General features: G+C 38.2%; 1 long non-coding RNA gene across 2 annotated transcripts in view; it reads right to left on the bottom strand.

Moving 5' to 3' along the window:
* The window catches only part of LOC309847098, a 285,521-nt gene that overhangs the window by 185,210 nt on the left and 90,677 nt on the right, over positions 1-9,634 (bottom strand). The window lies entirely within an intron of this gene.

Raw genomic sequence — 9,634 nt, forward strand, 5'->3', positions numbered from 1 at the left:
TTTCAGGGTCTTTGTGCGGGCACCAGCTGACTCCACAGCCGGGGGAAAAAGTTAATAAGCCCCCCCCCCCCCGGGGGGGATCCCACAACGGGGAAAGCAGAAGTCCTCAAAACAAAACAGGATCAAAACTTGCTTTTAAGAATGGCATGAAATGAAGCAATATTTCCCGTCTCCTCCCACATACACACCTTGCAGTGACTTTATCTCACTGTCCGTGATAAACAGATCATAATATTGCTCGGGAACATTAACTTACACAGACAAGTTAGCTTACTTTGGAGAGACGCAAAACCCCGAGATGAAGGGAGAAGACTTTCAGGCTATGTTTAGACTGCATGAAAATCGTCTGTCCTATAGATTGAACGCGGTGTCACAATATTTGCCTTTGACTGTGTGCCAGTACATATTGTTCTTGTCCAAAGGATTATGCGAGGGTTAGTTGATTGGAAGTCAACAAGAACTAGATATACTGAAACTAAACAAAGCAACGAATGCGTAGCATGAACCAACCTCATTACACAGGAGGGAAAATAGATGATCTCAGCCTCTGCCATGGATTGCCCTAGTACTTCCCCAAAGTGTTCTCTTCCTGAACAGTTATCCCTGCCCTGCCGTCGACGCTGGCACTAGCAAAGGAGTCAGCATGTCAGCTAATCCTCCCGGTCCCGTCTCCCGATTTATCACAGTCTCCGGGGACTGGGAATGAGGCCGTGCTTCCAACTTGAGTTAACACAGGCGGGTTCCTAATGAAATTATCACTACATTCCAATTCCCTCATTCCTGAGCGTCTGTGTAGCTCTATCGTCTCACTCTCAGGACCCCTCAATCTAGATCAGCCCCATCCTGAGCACTGGGCTTCCACTTCCTGTTACCCATCTGTGATCATTATGGTTTGACCTGGTGGAGTCAGAGCTGCCCAACGTGAGGTCTCATTCCATCTAGTGAGACGCGAGTAAGCTACGTGATTCTGCTCGGGTCATTTTCACAGGACTGTACCCCAGTCCAGGTCCCCTAAATGTTGAGAAGCTGCTATTTTGCTGCTCTCCAGTCTTACCATTAAATGGTGGTCATTTCCTGGATTTCCAGCCCCTGGATGACCTAGATGAGAAGCTCCAGTATCAACTGCTTCCAGAAATATCCCTGGGATATTAGACCCTGGAGGTATTCTTCCAGGACTGGTCATTGGCCTCTCTAAATCCAGTCACGCACCTCAGTCTACCTTCAGCCCTAGAGACTGTGTCTTTGCCTACCTCTGGCTCTTTCCCCTCTCCATTGCTTGGTGTCACCAAGCCTGACCCATAATGCATCAGGTCTGAGCCATCCTCTTGAGCTACAATGGTGGATTATCAATGATGAAAGAAATAAGGCTTCTTTATAATTGTGTTCATTGCCCTCATTTCATTGCCAGTAACAATATATTCAGCATTTCAGTCAATCATAAACCCCTCAAAAGGGAATCTTAACTTTCAATGAGAATGAATTTTAGACAACCACCAACCTTGAGAACCTATCTCAAACAAAAAAAGCACTATATAGGGAAAAAATGGACAAACTCCCTGACCCAGAGTAGTGAGAAAGTGTATTTATTTATCCATTCAATAAATATTTATTTGGTCCCTACTATGTGCTAGATCCTTAGTGCTGGGGACATAAAAATAAATAAAACAGATTAAAAGACTTGCTCTCATGGAGTCTGCATTCTGAAAACCACTAGCTGTATGATCCTGAACAAGTCATTTTACCTGAGTGACATTTTCCTCATCTACAAAGTAAGAATTTTGGTATAAAGAGAAATTCTATTCTATTCTATTCTATTCTATTCTATTCTATTCTATTCTATTCTATTAACACTCTGTGCTTCTCTAAAAATGCTAAGCAATATAGGCAGACCATATAACATACCAACATAAAAATATCTACCTGATGGGGCGCCCGGGTGGCTCAGTGGGTTAAGCCGCTGCCTTCGGCTCGGGTCATGATCTCAGGGTCCTGGGATCGAGTCCCACATCGGGCTCTCTGCTCAGCGGGGAGCCTGCTTCCCCCCACCCTCTCTCTGCCTGCCTCTCTACCTACTTGTGATCTCTCTCTGTCAAATAAATAAATAAAATCTTTAAAAAAAAATTTCCTGTCAAGGAAAGATGGTAGATAAAATTCAATTTAATCCCAATAATATTCACTGAGCACCCCCTAGGCATGAATAGGAGTCAGAACTACAAAACCGAATGAAGTACATTCTCATAACCCTTTAACATTTCAATACCTAGTGGCAAGCATATGAAATGAATTATTTTAACAAGTTGGTTCTTGATAAATGTACTTCTTAATTATTACCAATTTATACAATACACAAAAATACAAAGAAGAATATCAAATCACCAGAAATCCAACTGGCCAGAGACTATCACACTTAACAAGTTGGTGAATCTTTTTCCAAACATTCCTCTAAGCATGTACATAAATTCCATGTATTTTCTGTGAATTGGAAAAATATAGATATGTAGGTGCTACTTTTTCCCTCAAAAGAATAACATGGGTCTCTCTCTTTGGTCACAAATATGAATTTATGTCATCATTATAATTGTTATGAAACATTCTATTATACTTAATCAGCTTCTTATTGATAGGCATTGTATTCTATTTTTCTATATTAACGAAACTATCCTAATGTTCACTTTTTTTTTTAAAGATTTTATTTATTTGACAGAGACAGTGTGGGCAGAGAGGCAGGCAGAGAGAGTGGAGGAAGCAGGCTTCCTGCTGAGCAGAGAGCCCGATGTGGGGCTCGATCCCAGGACCCTGAAATCATGACCTGAGCCAAAGGCAGAGGCTTTTTAACTCACTGAGCCATGCAGGCGCCCCTCACTTTTTTTTAATTTGTGCCAATATCTCCTCCAAATAAATTTCTATAAGTGGAATGTAGATGTCAATGTATATTTGTGTTTTATATTTTGAAGTAGATTGCCAACCTACACTCTAAAAGGTTTGTGCCAATTCACCATTCCAGTGACTGTGTAGGAATTTACATCCATTTTTTTTTTCCTGAACCTTTTTAATCTTTGCCAACCTGATAAGTGAGTTATGCTTTCATTAACTTTTCTTTGAACATCAGTGAGGTTGAAATTTTTCATACATATTTATTGGCTATTAGTGTTTCTCCATTTGCAAATTGTCTGTTCATGTCCTTAGACATTTCTTTTTCATTTCTATAAACGCTTTTCCACACGCTGGTTAATAGTTCTTTATCTATGAGAAATATTACCTCTTGTGCTATATTATGGGTGTACCAAATATTTTTCCAGTGTGGAGTTCCAACCTTTTATGATTGCTTTTAACCAAATAAAATACTTTAATGGTTAAAAATTACAAACTCCACAAAGAAAGAGAGATGGGGAAAAAAGATAAAAGTGTACATGAACCCTGTGTGCCTGTCACCCAGCTTCAATAATTAATTCACAGACAACCTTGTTTCCATTTTAAACCCTCCTTCCTCCAACCTTGTATTATTTGTAGCAAATCCAAGATATCCTATTATTTCACCTACAAATACTTCAGTATGGAAGTTTTCCTTCATACCTTTTTTCCCTAATTATCTAGCTATTAGATCTTTATTCATCCAGATTTTTTTAAGATTTATTTATTTGAGAGCGTCAAGCAGCAGGCGTGGGACAGAGACAGAGAGACAAATAGACTCCCCGCTGAGTAGGGAATCTGATGTGGAACTCAATCCCAGGACCCCGAGATCATGACCTGAGCTAAAACCAAGAGTCAGAACGCTGAACTGACTGAGCCACCCAGGCGCCCCCAGATTAATATTTTAGATAATTTTGTTCATTTTCCAAAATCTGGTTGTCATTTTAATAGGTAATTCATTAGTATTACACATTAATTTAGAGAGAATCTATATTTTCTAAAGTTGAATTTTCCTGACCTATTTTGTTCTCTAGGTTCTTCATATAGATCCTATAGTTTTCTTTATAAGTTAGCTAGTTTATGCTTTTTTCCTGCTATTATGAATCAACTGTATCTTTTTAGAATATTTTCTAATTGATTATTATTTATATATAAAGAAGAGATCAGTTATATATACAAACATATATGCACATGTATATACAATTTATGTAGTATATAAGTTTACTATATAATTATATATTTCTTTATTATGGCTATATAATACAATATATAATGCATATATATAATTTATATTTATAAATAATATATAATATACTGCACATAACATATATTAGTTTATAATATAATAACATTACCACACTATTTATATAAAATGTCACCATGTTATATAAAATATATATATTTTTTGTAATTACTATGCCAACTAAAACTATTATAATTTTTCATCTCTTTCTGACTGTGGTGTTCTTGTCTTGACAGTATTATAAACAAGAAAGAGACCAGGGTTCAGAGCAGAGCCAAGAGAGTGCATGACAGATGGACCAGGGAGAGGCATTGCCAGTTCTAACTTTCTGGACACAGAACACCAGTCGGAAGAGTCAACTCTGGCACCCCAAGGGCAGAGAGCCAGACAATACTAGGTCAAGGTATGCATAAAACAACACATTATGAGGAAGAAAGGAGAACTCAAAAAGCTTCTCATGGCTAACTTCTTGCTTGAAAAAAATACCCGTTGTTGAGGGAAGCAGTAAAAAGGCAGAATAGGGGGTGCCTGGGTGGCTCAATGGGTTAAAGCCTCTGGTTTTGGCTCTGGTCCTGATCCCAGGGTCCTGGGATCAAGTCCCGTATCAGGCTCTCTGCCCAGCAGGGAGCCTGCTTCCCCCTCTCTCTCTGCCTGCCTCTCTGCCTACTTGTGATCTCTGTCTGTCAATAAATAAGTAAATAAATATATCTTAAAAGAAAAAAAAAAGGCAGAAGTAGCCTTGAGCCTAGGAAAGAGAAAAGGGAGAACAGTCCAGACCCTTCTTCCAATGCCTCATGGATCCGTAGCCATGGTGGGCCCTCTCTCCAGTCCCTTCACAGAGCAGGACTTCATTTTCTCTCACTGTGGTGAGGTGACACAACCAGCTTTAGAGCTGGAAAAAACTTTAGAGCATGTCATTCAGACTCCTCAGTTTTTGGTGGGAAATGAAGTTCAGAAAGAACAAGGGACTTGCCTGTGATCACAAAGTCAGCTTGCGGGAGACTCGGGCTTTCTGGATCCAGACTCATGTAGGCCTCCAGACATCAAGTCCAGAGTTCTGTTCTTTGTATCACGCTGCTTCGGGGATTTAGATCTGAGCTTTGTGGGGATTTTTTTTCCTGGCCTAGGAGTATTCAGCCTAGTAGACCAGATTATTTCTGATATATTTCAATAGATAGAGCCTTAGCTATAAAGAGACTTACTTTATTCCCTATAGTACTTATGAACACCATGGGAACATCTGAAAGGAAGTTGATTTCCAGGCAAAATGCAATCTCAAATATTTGTACATGACTTCTCTCTGTAGAGAAGTGAACAAATGCAGAAGTCTGGTACAACGTGACCAGGCAGCTCAGTTTTATCAATAGTAGAACCACCACTGAACCATGGCTTTCCGTGAAAGTGATAGGTGTCTTATTTCATCATTTTAGGGTGTTTTGGAAATCTCCCATTGGTGTGATTGAGATGTCTGTGTGTTATGGCATTCGTTTACTTTTATAAAATTTGTGCCTGTAATCACAGAACTTAATGAGCCTTCCATTCCTATTCAATTTGTTTGTAGTTAGGATACACAGCTCCTGGGTGAATGCACGTACCTTAGTGATAGTCTAGTTGGAACTCTCAGGCTCTCTACAGATGGCTAATTGAGAATGCAATCAATGGTCTTTTACAGCGAAATGTATGAATTTTTTAAAATAAAGGGAGGGTTTCATCCATTCATTATATATCTGAAGAAGTAGGAATATGGTCCATTCAAAATAGCTATTACTCACATCCAGGAATAAGCAGAAATGAAAGACCAGTGAGAATAAATATTCCCTAAAATCATTAATCCAAAGTAATACTCATATACTTTGCTAAAGTTGTATCTCTTGGAATGTATTTTATTTTGCACATAGTTCTAAAAACCACACTAGCTTCAATATCACATCAGAAAAGAATGTGATCGGATCAGAGTGCAGCAAGAAGTGGTGATAGGTGAGAATTTCAGAGCAGGGGATGAGGAAGCCTGTCAATAAAAAGCATGCAAAAGAACTCAAAGAATTAAAAGGTTTGGGAACGAAGGGGTCCACACATATAGCTGCGAAGGCCTCACTGTTCTGCAATACTGTACTATATTCATGGTGATGGCCTAGAGGCACAAGGGGAAAACTACTGTGTTTTACCATATTCTCCTTCAGAAAACATGGAATTAATTATTTTGATCACTTTCCATCACATGATTACATCAAAGTTATTTTTCATCTTAAATGTAAACTTTTTTTGCACAGCTTTTTTAAGAAGCTCATTTCTTATTGGTCAGAGAGTAACTTCTTTCAATATTCATCAGCAATATTTAAAGATTACATTCAACTGGAATAAGATTTTTAATGCAAACTCTTGGATATGTGTCATGTTCATTTATGAATAGTTAAAAACAGTTTTTAACCTAGTACTGATTTGGTTGCATCATTTCAATAAAATCTATTTGACCTCAAAACCCTTTTCATCAGGGAGCATCTCAGAAGTCAAACCTTTGAACATACAAGAGAAATGCTGTCCTGGTGCTCTATGAACTTTATGCCACCACAGTACAAGAATTTAGCAAACATCCCTAAATCTAAAACTGGATTCAGATGACAAATATATTCCATAGTTTGAAATCACAAAACAAGATGAGGAATTGGTTCAACCCAGCAAGCATAAAATACATTCTAGAGAGAAAAAATAACAACATTAAACTAAGATTCTGTCCATGGGATATTCTTTTCTGCCTTTGCCTTTATTAACCTGAAATTTCTGATTCAAAGTAGAGACAGTGGAGTAGTCAATTATAAACTAGTAAGTCTCTGATCCCAGCAAGGAGGTCTGAGCAACATAACATCTTATAAACATACATTTCTCCTTATTATTAAATGGATCAGATTATCAACTTATTTTAAAAACCATCTTTGAGCACTTGATTTCCAGCCATTATTTGCTCTTGTAGACGTCAAACAAAGGCCCTGCGTCCTCTCCTTTCATTTTGTGGAGTTATGATCTAAGCCCATAAAACAATTCTATAGGCTCAAGTTCCCACAGTCACATGTATGTAAGAACAATAATTGGCCAGGTATTTAAACGTCTGCGTCAACTGTTAGGCTATTTCTCATTAACCCTCAGCTTGAGTAGCCACCAAGACCCTTGAGTGACCTGACTCATCTTATTGAATTCATTCATTCACTCAACAGATATTTCTGAGGGCCAGCTGTGAATCAGGTACTGCAGAATATCAACTAACCAAACAGATGGCAAACCACAGCCACTCAACAGTTCTGGCAGAGTGACCCAAAACCTTTCAAGGCTACCTTCCATGTATGCAGTATCCAATACACCGAAGCACTTGGGGGTCTGATACAAATCCGCTGAGGGGAACAGAACTATATGGAAATACTGTACTGTGAAATACACATCTGGTGTAACTGCTTTTCAGAACAGCAAATCTACTGGTGTCCCATGGACTGATTTACAAGCATCTATGCTTAACAAGAGGTATGGTAAATAGGAATGAAATTTAGTTTCTGTTCCCAAACTCAACTCCTGACTTCCTTTGAAGGCTACTGTCTCTAACAATACTGCAAGTTGTTAACCTGTACCTGAAGAATAACCCTACTTTGGGCTTAAACATGTTAAGGAATGATTAGCTTTTGTTCTCATTTTTCCAAGGAACCATTAAAAAAAAAAAAAAAAGCTTAAGATGGATTTTGTACAAGTGCTGACTTTGTTAAGCTATTACCTTCACTTGAGGTTGCCACACAGAATTTTAGAGCTGGAAAATATTATCTATAATTTGATGTAATCTACTACAGTGGTGTTAGAACTGTTAACCACAGGACCCCGAGGGTCCCCATGGGATCCAGGAAGATGGTGTACATAGGCAAGACCTTGAACCCCAGAACTTCAATATCTAACTTTTGATCCCAAGACCATGTATTTAAAGAAAGAGATCTAGAAGTGTTCAAAAAAAAGTTTCAAATCATTGAATTAGTCCAACTCCCTTGTGTTATGAATGAAAATACTGAAACTCAGAGACACACATAACTTGCCAAAGATCACATAGTAGTGGGTAGGTGACAGTACTTGGACTCAAATCAGTATCTCCCCATTCCTTGTTCAAGAATTTTCTAATAGGTGCTGCCTGGGTGGCTCAGTCAGTTAAGCAGTTAGGCATGTAACCCTTGATCTCAGCTCAGGTCTTAATCTCAGGGTGGTGAGTTCAAGCCCCACCTTGTACTCCACACTGGCTTGGAGCCTACTTTAAAAAAAAAAAAATTGTCCAATAGGTCATCTTGCCTACTAGGAAAGTATTTAAATTCCCAGAGTTCTAATGTTACTACAGTATTTCAATAGATTGTGGTATGCTGGAGTTTCTGTCTGTTTCAGGATCTTTGTCATCCTCTGTGAGCAACTAGAGGTGAGGACATTAACACCTCAGAGTTTTGCTCTGGGAGGGTATCAATACTACTATGAAAGTTTGTCCATCTGTAAAGGTTCTGTACTAAAAATAATAATAAGGAGAAGAAATATATATACAGATATATATATATATATATATATATATATATATATATATATCTGTATATATATATATATTTTTTTTTAATTTTATTTTTTTGCTTTTTGGTGAGGGTCCACAGTTGTGCTCCAAGATGATGTTGTGTCTATATCTGGATCCTTGCATGTAGGAAACATCTGAAATCTGTGCATCTATCAGTCTGGTTTAACCATGATCTTATTCTGCATTTCCCCTCTGGATTTTTTGATCTGCTGATTTATGGCTTTAGGTTAATATTAATTTTTTAATTTATCCTAATTGGTCAGTGAAAGAATAAAGAATACAATCAGAGTCAAGTTTGTAACATCCAGTTTTCCGAGGTTATTATACCTCACTTTGCAGCTAGGACCCTGTAACTTTACTGCTTTCTGTCCCAAGAGAAATAGTAGTAGTAAAGAGAACAGCATTAGAGTCCCACTGCCTGGATTCAGCTCCTGGCTCTGCCAGTTACAAGCTGGATGATCTTGAGAAAATCAATTGACATTGCTATGCTTTGGTTTCTCATCCAGAAACTGGAGATGATGATAATGATGATAATAAGAAGAAGAAAAAGAAGAATAGCAGCACTTCTTTGTAATTTGACAAGAACACTGTAAGTATTCCACAAATGTTAGTCACTATGAATTTCATGCTATTGTGTGGATCACGGAAGTAAACTCATCTTCTGATTCTAGTCTCACTAGGGAATGTGCAGCCATATTCTCTAGTTGATAGTGAGTATAACATCCTATGCCTCTTCTGAATGCCCAACAGCTGAATTGTAGACTATATCCTATAGTTGTTGACTACTTTTGTCCCCTTCTAATTCTGCCATCACTATCATTGTCATTATCATCTTCATCTTCAGCACCATTAGCATTCGAGTACAGTGCTAAAGACTTAAGTTAGAAAGTCCAATTCGCCAAAAA

This window comes from Mustela nivalis (genome assembly GCF_964662115.1).
Source record: "Mustela nivalis genome assembly, chromosome: 13".
Taxonomy (NCBI): domain Eukaryota; kingdom Metazoa; phylum Chordata; class Mammalia; order Carnivora; family Mustelidae; genus Mustela; species Mustela nivalis.